The sequence below is a fragment of the Tamandua tetradactyla genome, chromosome 3, assembly GCF_023851605.1.
Source record: "Tamandua tetradactyla isolate mTamTet1 chromosome 3, mTamTet1.pri, whole genome shotgun sequence".
Lineage (NCBI taxonomy): Eukaryota > Metazoa > Chordata > Mammalia > Pilosa > Myrmecophagidae > Tamandua > Tamandua tetradactyla.
In genome coordinates this window covers 83712470-83733949 of record NC_135329.1, presented here as the reverse complement: position 1 = coordinate 83733949, position 21480 = coordinate 83712470, and positions in this window count along the sequence as shown.

Sequence of the window (21480 nt, the reverse complement as noted above, 5' to 3'; positions counted from 1 at the left end):
TCTATTTTATCTCCCCTCTTAACTTATCAGCTATAGTTCCTTAAAATTTCTTGGTGTTTGCCCAAGAGTTTCCACTTTTCCACTTCCAAATAATTTTGTACTGATTTACATGTAGTGTAAGTACTTCACAATATAGTATTAGCAATTCCTTTCTCCTGCCCCTATCACATTGCAATTATTCATTAATTTATACTCTATAATCAGTGTATTGGTTAGGGGTCTCTAGAGAAACAGAATCAACAGGGAACACTCTCAAATATAAAATTTATAAAAGTGCCTCACATGACCTCAGGAACACAGAGTCCAAATCCACAGGGCAGGCTGTGAAGCTGATGATTCCAATGGAGGGTCTGGACAAACTCCACAGGAGAGACTGGCCAACCGAAGCAGGAAGAGCCTATCTCTTCTGAATCCTTAAAAAGCTTCCAGTGATCAGATTAAGCATTACTCATTGCAGAAGACACTTCCCTTTGGCTGATTACAAATGGGATCAGCTGTGGATGCAGCTGACGTGCTCATGATTTAATTCTATGAAATAACCTCATCACATCAGACAGGCCAGCACTTGCCCAATCAAACAGATAGCACCACTTGGCCAAGTTGACACATGAACCTGACAATGACAACCAGTCAATAAATTGATACAGATATTTTTAAAGCTTATCTTTTAGCTAAATTAATAATAAAGAAAATAAAATATTTCATTTTACTTCCATTTGTCCCATCTTTGGCACTATTTCTTTATTTATTTAAAATTGTGTTTCTGAACAATATCTTTTCATTTCTCCTGTAAAACTTAACTTTCCTTTCTGGCAGGTCTGTCAACATGAGGTCTCTCAGTTTTCATGTGTCTGATAGTACATTTATTTTACCACTTATGAAGAACAATTTCATTGAAACTTGAATTCTAAGTCGGGGGGTCTTTTTCATTCAACATCTGAATATTTTACCATACTCTGTCCTTGCTCACAAGGCTTTGGTTTTGAATCCTGCTATATATTTTACCCTTGTGGCTCTGTAGACCAAGTGTTCCTTTACCTTCTCAGGCTTCTTTTAAGATTTTCTCTTTGTCTTTGCTTTTCTGCAGTTTGACTATGCTATGCCTATGAGATGAATATGATATTCTTTATTTGGTATTCTGCTTTGTGGTTTTGGAACTTCCTTGATCTATTGTGCAGTGTCATCAATTTTGGAAAATTCTCAGCCGTTATTACTTCAAATATTTTTATTTCTGCTTCATTTTTTCTTTCTTGTCCTTTGGATATTTCAATTATGTGTGTGTGTTATACCTTTTGAAATCATCCTGAAGAGTTTAGATATTATTTCTCCTCTGCCTTTCTCTTATCCTTTTTCTTTTCCCATTCTTTCTCTTTGTGTTTCAGTTTGGGTAGTTTATATTAACCTATCTTCAAACTCAATGATTTTTTCATTTGCCTTCTCCGATCTACTAATAAGCCATTGAAGGCATCCTTATTTATTTATAAAAGTTATTCATAAAATTTCCAGTACTATTAACTGTAAAATTTTATTTGGATTCTTCCTTAGCCTTCCCATCTCTTTGCTTTTGCTACCCATCTGTTCTTGCAAGTTGTCTACTTTTTCTATTAAAGCCCTAAACATATTAATCATAATTATTTTAAATTCCCTGTCTGATAGTTCCTACATTTGTGTAATATATAAGTCTAGTTCTGATGCTTTCTTTGTGATTTCAAATTCCTTTTCTTAATGTAGAAGAAACAGTTAACTTCCCCAAACTGGTTTTCTTAGACCCTTCATATATCTAAGGGTCTGTGGGACCGTCCTTTGTCCAGTTCTTAGGAGATGAACTCTGAGCCCTGGGAATATTCTGCGTTTTATATGCCTGGGGCCTAGGCTATGTGGTACCAGTATAGTTACAATTTAAGATAAGAATACGATTTATGATGAATGCTTGATTGGACCCTGGGGGACTGGGGTCTGAAGAGCTGAGGTAAGTCATACAGGCATTGAATGTCTACATGACTGACCCCAGTGAAATTCCTGGACATCAAAGTTTAGGTGAGATTCCCTCATTGAAACTCTTCATACATGTTGTCACACATCACTAATGACAGAATCATGTGTGTCCATGAAACTCCATTAGGAGCTCATAAAATTGTTCATAATATTCCTTTTTATCATCTAGGTATTTGTTTATCTGTGATGACATTACCTCTTCCATTCTTGATATTGATAATTTTTGTCTTTCTTTTTTCATCTAATCTTTTGGCTAGACTTATTTACTTATATAACAGATTCTGGTTTAATTGATTTTCTCAGTTTTCTTTCTTTTTTTATTTAATTGATTTCCTCAATAATCGTTATTATTTCAAAAATATCTTCTAAGTATTGTGACAGCCCACATATTTTACTAATATGTATATTAATGTTCACCCAGTTCAAAATACTTGATAATATTCCTTTAGATTTTTTATTTAATTTATGGATTATGGATTATTTAGAAATGTTCTAAATTTCCCAGTTGTTTGGGATCTCCAGATACCTTGTTGTGGTTTATTTTTAATTCCATTAAGGTCAGAGAGCATATTTATTTCATTTAAATCCTTTAACATTATTGGGACTATGCTTGATCTTAATAAATATGCTACACGTCCTTAAACACATTTTAAGGATACACAAAATACCTAATGAGATCTGTAGTATAGATTTCACGGAGGTAGAAAGAAGGTAGAGCATGAGGAGCTGATATTTAATTTAGCAGGATTCTTTAGTAAGGTTGATTTGAAAAGTTTGGAAATGGATAGAGGTGATAGCACATTTCTGTAAGGGCACCTAATATTGCTGAGCTGTGCATGTGATTATGGTTGATTGGAGCTGTGTATGTCACTAGAAGGAAAGCTGCAGGATAAAATTTGGGACTGTATAACAGTGAATCCTATTGTGGATGATGACTGGTTAAATGCATAAATATAGCAATGTTCTTACATGAACTAGAACAAATGTACATCAGTATTACAAGATGTTGATAGTAGGGTGGTATATGGGGAAAGCACAACTAATGCAAACTATGAACTACGGTTAACACTAACATTGTAATATTTTTGCATTAATTGTAGCAAAGGTACTATACCAATGATAAATGTCAATAATAGGGGGTATAAGGAAGAATATGGGAAATTTTTTTAGTAATGAGAATATTTTCAAATTGATTGTGATGATGAATGTACAACTCTGTGGTTATACTATGAGCCTTTGTACACATTGGATGGATTGTATGGTGCACGAACAAAACTGTTAAAAACGTGTTTCTGCTGTTGTTGGTTGGAGTGCTGTGTGTATGTCAATTAGGTCAAGCTGGTTAATAATGCTTCTCACTCTTCTGGGTCCTTACTGGTTTTCTGTCCACTTGTTCCATCAATTATTTAGAGAGAACTACTGAATTTCTCAACTACAATTGTGGATTTTTAGAAAAGTCCCTTTGCAGGTTTTACTTCATGTATTGTGAACTATTTTTAGCTGATTGGTATTTTAGGTGAAAATTTGTTTGTCATCTTGATAAATTGACCTATTTCTTAATTAGTAAATTACTTCCTTTATTTCTGTTAATAACTTTTCTGTGTAATCTACTTGCTCTGTTAATTTATTTGTATAACTGCTACAGCATTTCTTTGATTGGTATATATTTTTCCATCTTTTATACTTTAATCTATTTGTGCCTTATACTTAAAAGTATATTTCTGCTAAGCAGAATAGAGTTGAGTCTTGCTTTTCTATCCAATTTTGCACTCCCCATATTTTAATTGAGATTATACACCATCTCCATGTAATGTGATAGCTGCTTTAAGGTTATAAAACACAGCTTTAACTTATCACCTTCTACTTTCAAAGGATTTTATACCTTTTAATGTATATCATAAGATTGACAATGCTATACTTTCATTTCTTCCCTAAGTGTCTTAATGCTATTGTTCTACATATATTATACATCTACATATGTCATAAATCCCACAATACATTGTTATTGTTTTTACTTAGTCAACTATCTTTTAAATGGATGTAAGCCATCTGATATATATGTTTTCTTCCTCTAAATGCCCCTTTAATAATTCTTGTAATACAAGTCTGCTGGTGATGAATTCTTTCAGCTTATTTTTTAATATGAATTTTTTTCTTTTTCTTGTTTTTTGAAAGATTTTTTTTTTTTTTTTTTACTGGTTAGGGGATTCTAAGTGGACAGAGTTTTTTTTCTAGTATTGTAAAAATGTTTCTCCTCTGTCTTCTTATTTTAACTACATTTATTTAGCTTCTGTAAATTGATGCTCTGACATCTGTTGATATTCCTGGGTGACCAGGCCCCACCTACACATTTATTACTCTTTGATAACTCTGATCCCAGTTGTGTGGGTGCCACTTTCAAGTATAGCCAGCCAGCCCACCCCCCTCACATGCTTCCCACAGACCCCACAATAAAGACACAATGTCAGTTCCACTTACTGTCTCCTTGCCTTGGGACCAACCCTAGTGTTTTCTCCATTTGGTCCTGAATGGCATGCTGCCTTCTAACCAGGGAACTGTGAGCATAACTCACTTTTTAGATTATTCCAGTTTCTCTTTTGATCTGTGTCTAGATCTATCGTACCTCACACAAGAGGATATAAAGATAATACTTCTTACATATATTGTTCTGACAAGAAATCTAAAATCACCCTTAATTCCTTTATATGTAGTTTCTTTTTTCTCAAGCTGATTTAAAACATTCCCTTTATCAGTGATTTTGAACAATTTAATGATGATGTCCCTGGGTGTAGTTTTCTTCATGCTTCTTGTATTTGAGGTTTGTTAAGTTTCGTGGTTCTGTGGATTTACTGTTTTTATCAAATTTGGAAAACTTTTGGTCATTAACTTTTCAACAATATTTCTCTCTCTCTTCTCTTTTGGGGAATTGACTTATATGTATTTTGGATCACTTGTAAGCTTTCTTACAGCTTATTGATGGCCTTTTAAAAAATTGTTTAACTCTATTTGGATGTTTTTATTGCTAAAACAAGTTTACTAATAGTTTCTTCTGCAATATCTACCATTAATCTGATCCAGTGCATTTTCATCTCAATATGGTAATTCATTTCTAGAAGTTCTATTTGGGTATGTTTCTATATTCTGCATATCTTAATTGTCTTTATGAGCATGTGGAATAAAACTATAATAAGTATTTTAATGTCCTTGTCTGTTAATTGTAGCATCTATAACAGATCTGGATAAGTTTTGATTAGTTGTTTTTCTCCTGATTACGAAGTTTATTTTTGTGCTTTCTTTGCATGCCTGGAAATCTCTGATTGGATGGCAGACTATATGAAATTCTATCTTTCTGAGTGTTGAATAATTTTTTTAAAAATGTCTTTAAATATTCTTGAACTTTGTTCTGGGATGCAATTTAAGGCACTTAAAAATAGTTCAATCTTTTCAGCTGTAGCTGAATTTATTAGGTACTGTTGGTGCAGGCTTTAATCTATGGCTATTCTCCACCATTAATGCAAGAAACTTCTGAGTAATCCATCCACTGCCCCACGGAATATGAAGTTTTCCAGTGTGGCTGACAAATGAGCATTTTTCCAGCCCCACGTGGCTGCTGTGTGCTGTTCTTCCAGATGATTCTTTCCTAGATCTCAGGTGGTTTCCTCACATACATGCACTGAATAACACCCTGCTGAATACTGGGGGAATCTTCTGGAGAGCTCTGGATTCTCTTCCTTTGCACAGCTCCTTCAGTTCTCTGTCCTGAGCTCCAGTTGCCTTGGCCTCCTGGAATTCCCAGCTCTGTCTCATGAGCTTAGGGAGCACTCTAGCTCTGCTTGGGCTCCTTCTCCATGTGCCTGTACCTTGGGGACTCTTTCAAGGTGCAACCTTAGGGCACACCTTATTTGTTTTCTATCTTTTATGGTTCACTGCCCTTCATTGCCTTAAGCTTAGTGTCTTGAAAACTGTGGTTTCAACATCTAATTTTTCTTTCCTTTTTTCTTTTTTGGCTGTTTCGAGTGGAAGCCAAATCCAGTCTCTATTCCTCAATCTTGGCCAGAGGTGGAAATCCTCATTATATATATTTAATCTTGAATATGATTCATTTTTTAGCCTTATTTTTCTGCATCTAATAAGATGATCATTTTCCTCTTTTAAACAATGTTCGGTTTAATATTTAATATTTGTTTGATGTTTATCTCTTATGAATTAGGAGGGTAAATCCCATTACTTCATGGTGCATATTTTAGATGCAATGCAGAAATTGCTTTGATGTTAGTTTATTTAGAGCTTTTCTACTTCTGCAGTTAAGTAGCATTGCCCGGTAACCGTGGAGCCAGCCAGCAATGGTCTGCATTGGTCTGCATTTACAAGATGCATGTCTTTGGGAAGTTCCTTAGCCTTTCTGTTTCTTGGTTTCTCTAGCAGTGATATGGGGCATAATAACTACACTGTCTCATTGGTTTTGGTGACTGTTAAATGGCTTAATATATGGAAAATATTTTCATTAGTGCCTGGCACAAATAAAATACTCTCTTAATTTCATAAATGAGATAGGTCTTTAATTATTATTTTCATTCTTATGACCTATAACATGTGATATTTCTGATTTCCAAACTCAATTAATAGCCTTTCTCTGGTTTTCAGGTCCCTAGGTAGTTTTGATCCTTCGATAAGTCCCTTCTTTTCTTTGCTAGTTCATGTAAACATTGAAGCAGATGGATGTTATATTTTACCCAAAAGACTGCCATATTGCTGAAAATATTGATCTCAGTAGTATTTTTTTATTGATGCCTTGTTTAGTGGCATTTTGGTCAGAGAATGATATCTCTGGGAATATTTGTCAGAGATCCTTCAAGAAAGATGATTCACCCTGGGTGATTCAAATAAAGAAACTTGCATGAAGTAGTGACTGAAGAAAACTTTGAGCAGTACAAGGGAACAAATAAGGAATGGTAAGGCAACCAGAGATTTGCAACAGTGGGAAGTGATTTCTGCCTCTAGGATGAAGCATGAAACATGCCAGAGCCCGCTGGGAACTGGAACTGTGAGACAAGGCCACCTGTCTTTAAGGACAGAGTTGCTGCTACTGAAACTTGGTGCCAAATCACGGAGAGAGGAGGAAAGAAATCCCCTGACCTCTGTCCTGGAAAGTAACCAAGGCACAGATTCAGTGATTCTCTGAGATTTGTTATGACCTTCTTAGTGACTTAGTATGGGCTTAATATTTGAAAAATGGCATAAGTGTATTTTAAAAGGGTGCATATTTTCTACTTCTTGGGAAAATTTATAGATTGAATTTTTTTGCACTGATTTTTAAACCTTCTGCATGTATTAATGTTTTAGCATGCTTTGTATTTCTTTCCTATCTTCCAGTCCTGTAGTTTCAGACTCCCTTCGTGTGCTGGTAGAGAGGTGTGACTGGTGTGGCGTGGGAAGCACAGGCTAACTGCAGCCCTAGTTTTAAGTCATGTACCTGACTATCATTACTTCTTTTGTATTGAGCCCACTGGGTGAGCTTTGCCTGCTCACACAGCCTGCTCCCTGCCTCTGGTTCTGAAGTCCGCAGGTCAACATCCTTAGATGTTTTTTCAGTTGCATACCAGTCTAGGAAATTATTTCCTTGTCTTTGAGCCTGGCTTTCCCTTCTGATTTTTGACAAGTTAATTGCAATTGCTGTGTGTCTGCAGTAGACAGAGGAGTGGAAGGGAGACTGATGTGTCAACTCACACAGCACACTGACAGTTTTGTGATTCTTTTTTTGCTTTCAGTTTTTAAATTCTGTTTATAATATTTTTTTCTTGGTTTCTTTATTGTTCTGGCTTTGTTTTCCTTTTTCTTTCCTCTATTAGTTTAGTAATTTTTCTTTTCTTTCCTCACCTATTTTTTTATTTCTTTTTACTCAATTTAAAATTTATGCCTCCCTCTTTTTCCTTCCTTATTTCCATCCTCCCTTTTATTTGCCTTTCAGAACTACTGTTGTAGCTTGCCCTAAAAAAGTTTTATCATTAATTAATAATTTCTAACATATCCTGAATAATTCAAGGATTTATAGTGCTTAATTATCATCCTCTCCTGTATATATATTTAGTATATTATTTCTATCTCATTGTTTTTTATTTCTCAAGTTAAGCATTATTATTACTATTTAATATTGAGGCAATGCATGTCTAGATTTACCCAGTCATTCGTCGATTTCTTCACTCATCAGTACTTTTTCCCCTTATACACTTATTTTGAGATAAATATCCTTATTTCTAAACTGCATTGTTAGTAGTTCTTTTGATTAGTTTTTCAAGTAGTAAATTCTCAAACTTTGTCAAGTTTGAGACAAAGGTGTAAAATTCTAGAACAACCATTATCTTTTCTCTGTGCATTAAAGAAAGCATTCATAGTGTGCTGCTTTATATTTTTACTGTGGGTAAATCTGCTGCTAAGTTAATTATGATTCTATTGTAGGTAATATGATATATATGTGTTTCTCTAACTGTTCTTAAGATTTCAGTACCTTTGACATTTTTCATCTTAACTACAAAGTATCTACATTTCATTTCTTTTTATTTAGTTCACATACTTGCTTGTATTTCTTAAATATAAGAAGGTATGTGCTGAATCAATTTTGAAAAAGCTAAGCCACTTTCTCTTCAAATACTGCAACCCCTTATTGGCTCATTCCAGAATTCATATAAGATATAAATTGGATATTGTGAGTCTATCTTCCAAATCTTTTAACGTCTCTTCATAGTTCTGTAATTGTTTAAAATTCTGTTGCTTTATTGTAATATCTGGAAGTTATTTTTTCCTTAGTGTTTTGTTATTTTCTTGTGGTTTTGATTTCTTCTTTTATCTGGTCAATCATTTATAATCATCATTTTATTCTTCTATTATCTGAAATTTGGAGACATCTAAACCTGCTATTTATTTTGATCCTCACTATAGATCATGCATTATTTCCTTTCTCCTGTAATTTGCTACTTTAGTGAGCTCATTTGTGATGATGCAATCACAAGCCCCACAGTCTGTGGGAATCCTTCACAGCTTACATTGAGAACTTTCCCAATGGAGAGCTTTTACATTGGCTCTGACATGCATCCCAGGGGCATCCATGGGCTGACGTAAACTTTTATGTTAATGTCTTGGGAACATGTTGGTAGAGTAAATTCAAATCTCAATTCCAAGTGTGACACTGCTTTTATCAAGTATTCTTAAAGGAAACTTCTATTGTTCATCTACTTTGAGCCCAGGTAGAATGAAATAGATGGTTTTGTAATCTGTTTATGATTGCTGGTGCATTATTTCAAATATAATAATTCACTAGAGATGCAGATATCTTTAGATAATCCTTTCAGTTTCAATTCCCTCTCAAATGCTGCCCCAACATATAGTCTACTGTCTCCAAGTAGACATCTAATCTCAGCTCTTGGTTGCAAAAAATTAGTGACTCCCCCCCAGCCTCCCCGCCCCACCCCTCCCACATGCACAGGTTATTCCCTCTGCTAAGGCAGCTCCTGCATCAGCTTTTATTCTTATTGGTCTTTTCTTCATTTCCCTCCTCTGAGAACCTGACAATTTTTCCATACCTCATTCTCTTTTATGAAAATCAGCTCTACATTTAAACTAATTTTTATTAAATAGCTTTCCAGCATCTCTAGGTGTCTCTAGCAAGAAAATAAAAAGGGTATTTAGTGTCCTGTTATGCTGAAACCCAGAAGCCAATGCAATAATTGTTTCAATAACAATTTTGGAAACTACCCTCTAATCAAACTCAGTATTACAACATTTTAAACTGGTGGACTAGAACCAGCATTTTCTGAAAATTCCTGAACCAAATCATAATCACACTCAGTTTGTTTACTTTTCTCTAATATAATATTTCTGAATTCTGTCCTTTGAAACTTGATTTTTTAGCATGTTTTAATTATTTAGTTGTAAAAGTGCATAATGGTAATTGGTAAGCATACTTCTCCTTTTTTTATCCCAAATAAACAATTATGTTTGAAAGAGGGGATAAGTATTTTGTTTCATTTTATTAAAAAAGAATCACGTTTAATGTTTTTCATAATATTTACTAGAAAACATGAAATCACCAGCTTTAATAAAACCTCTTGATATATGCTTGATATACAGCAGCCTGCATTTTTAAAAGCCAACGGAAGTAAGCTTTCATTCCCAAGGATGATATATTATTCCCTGTATGGTCGCCCAGGACACGGAATGATGAAATACTCTTTTCCTCAATTTCTGCTGAGTCCCTTGTATGGAGACTTTTAATTAGACTTTGGGACTGGTTTGATCTTCCACTGAGAGGAAGGATTGCTGAATGTGGGATTCATTGCAGAGACAGAGCTCACAGCAGCTGGGAGATCCAACTGGGAAATTGTTGAAATATGGATTCCAGCAGCTATTTTCAGGGAAGACAATTATTCCAGCCCTAACAGGAATAGACCAGAATTACCTGGAAGGCTTAGAAAATTAAACATAGGACTTTTTAAAAAAGAAATATTTCGAATAAAGTATTTATTTTAGAATAGATTTGGATTCACAAAAAAGTTGCAAAGATAATATAGAGAGCTACCATATATCCTATACTCAGTTTCCCTGTATTCAGATTTTCCTAGTTTTTATCTAATATTCATCTCCTTTTCCATGGCCCCATCTTGGATTTCATTTAGCCATCATATCTTCTCAGGCTCCTCTTGGGTATGTGCCAGTGTCTCAGATTTCCTTTTTTTTTTTTTTTTGTGACTTTGACAATTTTACTGGTCGGCTACTTGTAAATTGTGGGATGTTTTTCTTCATGATTAGACAGAGTTATGGGTTTTAGGGAGGAAAGCCACAGGCGTAAATGACATTTTCATTGCATCATATTGCAGGTGAATGCATGGACTGACTTAGCATTGTTGAAGTTAAGTCAACCTTTTCCCCTTTTGATTCTATCTTTGGAAGGAAGTCACCATGTACAGTCCACACATAAGGAGTGAGGAGTTGTGCTCCTCCTGCTCAAAGGTGGAAAATCCACATAAATTACTTGTAATTATTTTGCTATTTATTTATCCAATCACTTATTTATAACAGTATTGATGCATGGGTAGTTACATTATTCTTTGAGCTATAATCCAAATGCTACTTTATTTTTTTGCTCAAATTGTTCCAGTTTTGTATCCCTTTGACATGTCCCTATCATTATGTTTTTTGCTGTGTAACATCTCTGTACTTTATGGCACTGCAAGACACTCCAGACTCATTTTATCTATTTTCTGTCCTGATTCTAGGATCTGTTATTTCTCCAAAGAGCCCTGGTTTCTATAATTGGAGAATGGGATTATAAATGAAGACAATTAGGTGTACTTGTTGCTATAAGGGTATCATTTGCTTCTAGGTCCTCTCAAAGGAGAGCTAGGAGATAGATGTGTGTCTATTAACCTATATATATATATACACACACACACACATGTTAATATATATACACACATTTCTATGTCTAACCTCTGTATCTATAGCATACTGATGTCTCCAACTCCAATCCATTTTCATGTGGCTCATTCTTGCCTTCTGCCCTTGTTTATCTATAAATTACCACTCAAATAATGAGAAACTTGTCTCCTACATCTGCCACACATTTACTTAATTATTTAATTCCACTCCACATGTTACTGGACAAAGGCAGTGGTTTTCTGCCTGATGCACTCCAATGACCAATTCCTGAGACACTGGGGTTTCAAAGAGAGAAAAGTTTTATTACTAGGCATGAAGCAGTAGATCAGATGGCCCATTGGCCCAAAAATCTATCTCCTAGAACTACAGCAAAAAGAGGGCAGGTTTTAGGATAATGAACACAATGGCCCAAGATGATATAGTTAGATGTGATTTAATTATTGAGCATGTGCAAATTGATAACATGCTTAGAATGTATGTAAGAAAATGTTGGCCTTAGTATGATGATGGGTTTGATTTTTGGTATTATAATGAGGTATAGGTGACTTTAACTTAGATTAAAGTCTAAGTTACTGCATCAGGTATTTTGGTTAGATTCAGCTTTGGTTGTAAATAAAACTTTAGACTGGGGGTGGTTTAGCTCTGGGCAGATCCAGATCTTTCACTAATAAACATTAGGGGTTGTCTTTAGTGATCATAAGATGCTAAAGTTGAAAAACTACATAACTGGGTACAAATGAAGGTTAGTTACAAGGTTTTTATAATCACAGGGGCAGAAGATAAAGGCTATACATTCATTATCAGAGATCAAGACAGCTGGATTACAATTTCGAGATTTCAAGTATTTCCCTCTTTCTATCTAATATACAGAAAACAAAAAGGAATATCTATATCATGATTCGGCAACCATAATCATCCCTTAAATCCACATGGATAATGGTTTGAGATGAACCCATATTCCATGGGAAACAATCATCTGGATTACAGTTCTTATGTGCAGTTCCTTTTGTCTTTAGTCTTACAGATGTCGCGTATTTTGAAATTACTTAGTTCAACCACTTTTCCTCCATCCCCTTCTGTAATAGAATTAGATTCTCTTGTCACATTTTACATTCCACTCTGGGATTCTCCTACTTTCTTTTTTTTTTAAATTCACATGCATTAAGGTTCAGTTTTTCAACTTTAAAGCTCTATGGGTTTGACAAATGCATAGTGTCATGTAACCACCATTTCAGTATCATACAAAATAGTATCATACAAAATAGTCAGCACCCTAATAAAAATTCTGTGAATGTTACATGTTAAATACCCCTCCCCAAACCCTTAGCAACCACTGATGAGTTAATCATATTTATAGTTTTAATTTTTCAGAATGCCATATACATGGTGTGTTAGTTAGATTCAGTTTTCAACTTGGCCAAGTGAGCATACCTAGTTCTGTTGCTGCGGACACAAGCCAATGGTACGTGAACCTCATCTGTTGCTAATTACATCTGCAGTTGGCTAGGAGGCATGTCCGCTGCAATGAGTGACGTTTGACTTAATTGGCTGGTGCTTAAACGGGAGAATGCAATGTAGCACAGCCTAGCAGCTCGGCATTCCTCATCTCAGCACTCGCAGGTCAGCCCAGGCCTTTGGAGATGCAGAAAGAAGTCACCCCGGGGAAAGTTGTTGGAACCCAGGGGCCTGGAGAGAAGACCAGCAGAGACCATTTTGTGCCTTCCACGTAAGAAAGAACCTCAGTGGAAAGTAAGCTGCCTTTCCTCTGAAGAACCAACAAAATAAATCCCCTTTTATTAAAAGCCAATCCGTCTCTGGTGTGTTGCATTCCAGCAGCTAGTAAACTAGAACACATGGAATTATTCAGTATGCAGTCTTTTCAAATTGATTTCTTCCACTAAGCAATTTGTACTAAACTCATCCATGTCTTTGCATGACCCGATAGCCTATTCTTTTGGTTGCTAAATAGTCTTAAATTGTATGACTCTACCAACATTTGCTTATCTACTCCCCTATTGAAGATTGGCTGCTTTTAGTTTTTGGCAATTGTGAACGAAGCTGCTATAAACATTTGTGTGCAAGTTTTTGTAAGGACACAAGTTTTCAATCAATTAGGTAAATGTCTAGATGCATGATTGTTGAATCAGTTGGTGGTCAGCTGAATAATGGGCCCCAAGGTTATCCAGGTTCTGTTCCCCAACCTGTGAATGCTACTTTGTATGGCAAAATGGAATTTTAAGATGTGATTAAGTTAAGGATCTTGAGATGGGGAGATTATCTTGGGTTATTGGGGTGAGCCCTAAATTTGTTCATGTGTCCTTTTAGGAGACATGCAGAGGAAGCTCTGAATACAGAAGATAAGTTGCTGTGGCTAAAGCAGAGAGAGATTTAAGATGCTAAACTACTGGCTTTGAAGGTGAGGAAAGGGGCTATTAGCCAAAGAATACAAAGAATGTAATTACAGAAACTGGAAAAGGTAAAGATGGATTCTTACCTAGGGCCTCTGAAGTAAGCTGGCCCTGCCCACACTTTTACTTTGGTCCAGTGAAACTGATATTGAGCTTCTGGCTTCCAGACATGTAGGAGAATACATTTGAATTGTTTTACACCAACAAGCTTGTGGTAATTTTAATAGCACCTATAGGAAATTAATATATCCAAAGTGTCCAAAGTGAATTCCAAAGTTGCTGTACCATTTTGCATTCCATCCAACAAGGAATAAGAGTTCTTCTGTTTCTCATTCTCACTAGCAATAGATACTGCTAGGTTTTGGATATTCTATATTCTATAAATATTCTATAAATAACTGTTTTGCAAGTGTTTTCCACCCGTGATTTGTTTTTTAATTCTTTTAAATGTGTCTTTTGCAGAAACGAGTTTAAAATTTTAATGAAGTCCAGTTTATCAATTTGTTTTTTCATGGATCATGCTTTTGTCATTGTACCTGAAAATCCATAATCAAATCCCAAGTCACTTATATTTTCTTCTAAAAGTTTTGTAGTTTTTCATTTTACAATTAGTTTTATGATGAATTTTGAGTTGCTTTTTGGTATAAGACACAAAGTCTGTGCATAGGATAATTTTTTTTTTTTGCATATGGAAACCCACTTCTTTCAGCACCATTTGTTGAATTGCCTTTGCATTTTAAAAATCAGGTGACTAAGCTGTTCTGTCCTTTTTATCTAATGCCTGTCTTTCACCAATGCTGCGCTGTCTTGATTTTTAAAGTAGTCTGGAAATCATGTAGTGTGAGTCTTTCCACTTTGGTCAGATTGTGTGGGGTAACATTCAGCAATGTGCATGGTATTGCACTTATTTATCTTTTCCTTATAAATTTTGGAATCAGTTTGTCGACATTTATAAAGCAGCTTGTGGATTATTTTTATTGATATTGAATGTAATCTATATATCAACTGGTTCAACACTGACATCTTAACAATACTGCATCTTCCAATACATGTACATGGAGTATCTCTCCATTTATTTCAATCTTCTTTGATGCCTTTCCTCAGTGTTTCATAGTTTCTTGCATTCATATCCTGTACATATTTTGTCAGACTTATATCTAATGATTTTTCTCTTCTCTTTTGGTTTTTAGTTCTAATGTAATTGGTATTTTTTAAATTTAAAGTTCCAAACTTTTGTTTGTATATAAGAATACAATTGATTTTCGTATGCTGACCTTGTATCCTTTGACTTTGCCATACTCACCTTTTAGTACCAGCATCTTGTGTGAAGTTTTTGGTGTTTTCCTATGTAGACAGTCATGTCATCTGTGAATAAAGACAGTTTTATTTTTTATTTTTCCCTGTGTACCTTTCATTTCTTTTTCTTGTCTTGTGGTACTAGTTAGGAATTCTAGTATGTTGTTGGATAGGTGTGATGAGAGAGGATACCCTTACCGTGTTCCTGGTCTTTTAGGGAAAATGCTCAGTTTCTGTCATTAACTATGATGTTTTCTGTAAGATTTTTGTAGATGCCATTTTCAAGGGTAAGGAGGTCGCATATATACCTAGTTTTCTGAATTTTTTTAAACGTGATTGTTGGATTTTTGTCAAGTGTTTTCTGCTTCCATTAATAGGATTTTCTCCCTTTAGCTTGCTGATGTGGTGGATCACACTGATGGCGACTGAATGTTGAACTGACGTTGGACACCTGTATTAAACCCCACTGCGGTCATGGTGTTGAGTTCTTTTATACATTGTTGGATTCCATTTGCAAAATTTGCATTGAGGGTTTTCATAAAAATGTTCATTAGCTATAATAGTAGGTAGGTTGCTTTTTTATATGCTGTTATAAGGATTTGGCTTTAGAGTACATTTGGCTTCATAGAATGAGTAGGACACATTCCCTCTGTGTCTATTTTCTGGGAAAAATATGAAGAGTCGATAATATTTTTTTTTCCTCTAAGTGTTTCCTAGAATTCACCAGGAAACCACCTCAGTCTGGTGATTCATTTTTGGATGATGATTAGCTTTTAATTAAATTTCTTTAATAGATAGACTGTTATTCAGTCAACTATTTCTCTTTCTATGAGTTTTGGTAGTTTGTGTCTTTCAAGGAATTGGCCATTTCATCTAAGTTATCAAATAGTGGATATAGTGTTGTAGGTAATAGTCCTTCCTCCTCCTTTTAATTTTCATGTATCCATTTCTGATTTAGTGATTTATGTCTTCTCTTTTTTTTTCCTTTAGCTTAACAAGCAACTTATCAGTTCAATTGATCTATTCAAGAAAATTGATTTCATTGATTCTCCATTGTTGTTCTGTTTCCAATTCCTTTTATTTCTGCTTTGATTTTTAAAAGTTATTTCTTGTATTCTACTTACTTTAGGATGAAATTTCTCTCCTTTCCCTAGTTTCCTAAAGTGGAAACTCAGATTTTATGTTTTTCTTCTTTCCTAGCGTATATATCTATTGCTACATATTTTCTTACGAGTACTACTTTCATTGCATCTCAGATTTTGGCAAGTCGTTTTTTATTTTCATTAGTTCATTACATATGTATATGGTTCTACCCTATATGTTCTGTACTATACTATATGTTTTATGGACCAGAATGTGGTCTGGATTGGTGAATGTTTCATGTGATCTTGAGAAGAATGTGTATTTTCTGCCATTGTTGTATGAATTCTATAAAGGTCAATTAAATCCTGCTGACTGATGGCACTGGCCAATTGAACTTAATCATTACTGATTTTCTGTCTACTGGACCTATCAATTACTGAAAGAGGAGCCTTGAACCCTCCAATTGTCATAGTGAACTTGTTTATTTCTCCTTCAGTCCTAATCATTTTTTCTCATGTATTGTGATGTTCTTTCTTCAGCCACACAAAACATTATGATTGTTATTTTTTTTAATGAATTGATTCTTTTATCATTATGTAATGCCTCTCTTTATCCCTGGTCATTTACTTGTTCTGATGTCCAATTTGTCTGGAATTAATATTGTTACTGCAGGTTTTTCTCCTTCTTTTTTTAATGCTAGCATAGCATAATTTTCACTACCCCTTTATTTTTTTCCTGTGAATTTTCTATTATGGTAAAAGCAAAAATAAAATTTCACCATTGTAACTGTCAGAGAAGAAATGGGCAGAAAGAGGGATGGAAGCAGATGGACGCAGGTAACAAGATTTATTCAGGCCCACAGCATGGCAGGGGTCTGAAGGGAAGCCTTCACCATGCCAGGGAGAACAGGAGAGGATCTTATATATTTGAAAGACTAGTTAGGGTGATAAGTGGCACAGGGCTTGGTGGGTGCAGGACAGGAGAGGACTTAGAGCAGTTGGCCTGGGGGAAGGACGGAGCATGTTTTGACAGGAGAAGACCTTGAGCCATTGGTTCAGGTGTCGATGAAGAGTTTCTGGGCCAGGTGGGCAATAAGTGGAATTTCCATAGTGGCGTGGCCTCTGTTGGGCGTCTAAGCCTATCAGAAACCATTTAAAATGACATAATTTAGTAGCATAAAGTACAGTAGCAGTATTGTACAACCATCACCACAACCTAGTTCCAGAACTTTTCATCACCCCAAATGGATATTCCATAACCATTAACCAGTTGCTTTTGTATTCTTCTCTCCCTCAAACCCTGAAAACTGCTATTCTGCTTTCTGTCTCTGTGGATTTGCCTGTTCTGGAATTATCCTGCAAATGAAATCATACAATATGTGGCTTTTTGTGTCTGGCTTCAAGGTTCATCCATGTTTCAGTATTTACCCAAACTTTAGTACTTCATTCCGTCTGATAGCTGAGTAATATTCCAGTGTATGGCTATGACAAATTTTGTTTATCCATTTATTTGCTGATGTGCATTTGAGTTGTTGCCAACTTTCAGTTATTGTGGAAAAAGCTGCTATGAATATTCTTGTACAAGTTTTTGTTTGAATTCCAGTTTTCAATTCTTCTGGGTATATACCAAGAAGTGGAATGTTGGCATGTATCGTAAGTATACATTTAACTTATTGATGAACTGCAAAACTGTTTTGCACAGCAATGTATGAAGTTTCCAGTTGCTCTGCATCCTCAAGAAGATTCATTTTCTCAATGTTTTTTACTATGGCTATCTTAGTGGGTGTGAGGTGGTATCTCATTATGCTCTTGCTTTGCATTCGCATTTCTGTAATGACTGCAATAATCTTTTCGGGTATGTCTTAGTTGACCAAAACTGCTGTCATTTAAACCACAATCTGATTTTGGCATAAAAATAAGAATTCATAGATTCATAGATTTGGAGATAGAAGAAGCCCAAATCAAGATATTGGCAACAGTTGCTTCATCTTCAAAGACAATAGCCTTCTGGTGCCTGTTGCTAGCAATCCTTGAGGTTCCTTGGCTTGTATCTCTGCCTCTCACCCCATGACAATGTCCTCTCCTTTCTGGCCTCTAAGATTTCTGGGATCTCTTTATAAGGCCTCCAGTAATATGGATTAAAGCCCACCCTGCTTTAGTCGTCACACTTTAATTAAAAGTAACATCTTCTGAAGGCAGGTTAAGATTAAGAATGTATATGTGTTGGTGTAGGTCACTTAACCTACCACGATGTGCTTGTTGACCATCCAAATACCTCTCAAGTCTTTTGCCCATTTTAAAATTAGGATGTTGGTTTTTTATTGTTGAGTTTAAGAGTTCTTTATGTGTTCTGAACACTACAGATAATATCAAGATAATAGGGATAGTTGGATAATACAGTTTTATTTCTTTCTTTCTGACTTGGATGCTTTTATTTCTTTGACTTGCCAACTTGCTCTGGCCAGAACCTCTAGTACAATGTTGAGTAACAGTGGGAGCAGTGCATATCCTTGTCTTCTTCCTGATCTTAAAGGGGTGCTTTCAGTCTTTCACCATTAAGTAAGATGTTAGCTGTGGGTTTTTCATATATCCCTATTACCACATGGAGGAATTTTCCTTCTATTCCTAGTTTATTAAGTCTTTTTAATCATGAAAGAGTGTTGGATTTTGTCAATTGATTTTTCTGCATCAATTGCTATGGTCACATGGGTTTTATTTCTTTCATAATTATGGTGTGTTACATTGTCTTATTGTCTTATGTTGAACCACCCTTCATTCCTGGGATAAATTTCCCTTTGCCAGTGTATAATCCTTCGAAAACGCTGCTTGATTAATTTTGTTAGTATTGTTATTAGGATTTGTTTTCTGTTCTTATGATGTCTTTGTCTGACTTTGGTATCAGGATAATGCCAGTATCATAAAATGAGTTAAGAAATAGTCCTTCTTCTATTTCTTGGCAGAAGATTGATGTTAATTCTTCTTTAAATATTTGGTTGAATTCACCCATGAACTTGGTCCCAAGCTTTTATTTTGCAGAGTTTTTGTTTGCTATTTCAATATTTTTACTTGTTATCAGTCTATTAGTTTTTTATTTTTCTTCTTGATTTCATTTTGGTAGTTTATGTATTTCTAGGAATTTGTCCATAAAATCTAGATCATCTCATTTGTTGGCAAACAATTATTTATAGTATTCTTAGGAAACATTTTATTTCTATAAGACCCACTAGAATATACCCACTTTCATTTCTGATTTTAATAATTTGAATATTTTCTCTTCTTCTCATAATCAATTCAGCTAAGCTTTGTCAATTTTGTTAATCTCTTCAAGGAATGTTTGGACATTGATTTTCTCCATTAATTTTCTACTCTCTATTTTGCTTACCTCTGCTGCAATCTTAATATTTCCTCCCTTTTGTACATTTGGGTTTAGTTTGATTTTCTTTGTCTAGCTTCTTAAGCATGCAATTACATTATTGATTTGAGATCTTTTTTCTTTCAAATGCAAACATTTATAACCTTATATTTCCCTCTGAGCACTGCTGTGTTATCTTCCACAAGTTTTTTCTTTATCTTATTTTTATTTAAAAAATTAAATTGGATAAATTATAGGTTTACAGTTCAGTCATGTAAAAATGCAGCATTCCCGTATATCCTCTCTATTATTAAAACTTTGCATTATTTTTGTGGTACCTTTGTAACAACTGATGAAGGAACATTAAAATATTACCATTAGCTATAGTCTAGAGTTTACAGTAGGGTGTATTTTTCCCCATATACCATCCTATTATTACTATTTTTTTGAGGGGGGGGTGCATGGTCCAGGAATCGAATCCAGGTCTCCTGCATGGAAGGTGGGCATTCTAACCACTGAACTACCCATGTACCCTTATACCACCCTATTATTAAGACCTTGCATTAGGGCAGTACATTTGTTATAATTCATGAACGGACTTTTTTATAATTGTACTACTAACTATAGTCCATCATTTATAGTAGGGTTTGCTGTGTCTTATGTTTTATCTTTTAATTTTTATTCTGGTGATATATATACAACCTAAAATTTCCTCTTATGACCACATTTGCATACATAATTCAGTGCTTTTAATTACACTCACAATACTGTTCTGTTACCATCATAATAATCTATTCCAAAGCATTATAATCAATCCAAATAGAAATTTTGTACAATTAGAGCATAAACTCCCCAGTCCCTACCCCCAACCAAGCCCTGGTAACCTATATTGTAGATTCAACTATGTGAATTTGCTTATTCTAATTATTTTGTATCAGTGAGCTCATACAATATTTCTCCTTTTTTTGTCTGGCTTATTTCTCTCAACATAATGTCTTCAGAGTTCATATGTATTGTTATATGAATTGCAGCTTCATTCCCTTTGAATGTCAAATACTATTTCATTTTATGTACATGCCGTATTTTGTTATTTATCCATTCATCAGTTGACAGACACTTGGGCTGCTTCCGTCTCTTGGAAATTGAGAATAATGCCTCATTGGTGTGGAAATGTCTGTTGACATCCCTGCTTTCAATTTTCTTGTTTCTATACCTGGTAGAGGGATTGCTGGGTCATATGATAATTCCACAGTTAGTTTTCTTAGGAACTGCCAAACTGTTTTCCACAAAGCTGCACATTTTACATTCCCACCAACAATGAGTAAGTATTTTTATTTCTCCCCATCCTCTCCAACACTTCTTATTTCCTCTTTTTTATTGTAGCCTTTCAAGTGGGTGTGAAATGGCATCTTATAGTGGTCTTGATTTGCCTTTCACTAACAGCGTATGATGTTGAACATCTTTTTGAGTGCTTTGTAGCCATTTTCAATTGGATTGTTGTCTTTTATTGTTGAGTTGTGGGATTTAAAAAAAAAAATATTCTGGATATTAAACCCTTGTCATACATGTAGCTCCAAAATATTTTCTCCCATTGAGTTGGTTGTCCTTTCACATTCTTGACAAATTTCTATTATATACAAAAGGTTTTTAAAATTTTGACGTCCAGTTATCTATTTTTTCTTTTGTTGTTTGTGCTGTAAATGCAAAATCTAAGAAACCATTGCTTAGCAGAAGATCCTAAGATTCTTCCCTACATTTTTTCTAGAAATTATATACTCCTGATTCTTATATTTAGGCTTTTGATTAGTTTTGAGTTAATTTATGTATATTGTGTGAAATAGGGACTTTGTTTCATTCTTTTGTATATGAATCTCCAGTTCACTCAGCACCATTTGTTGAAGAGACTATTATTTCC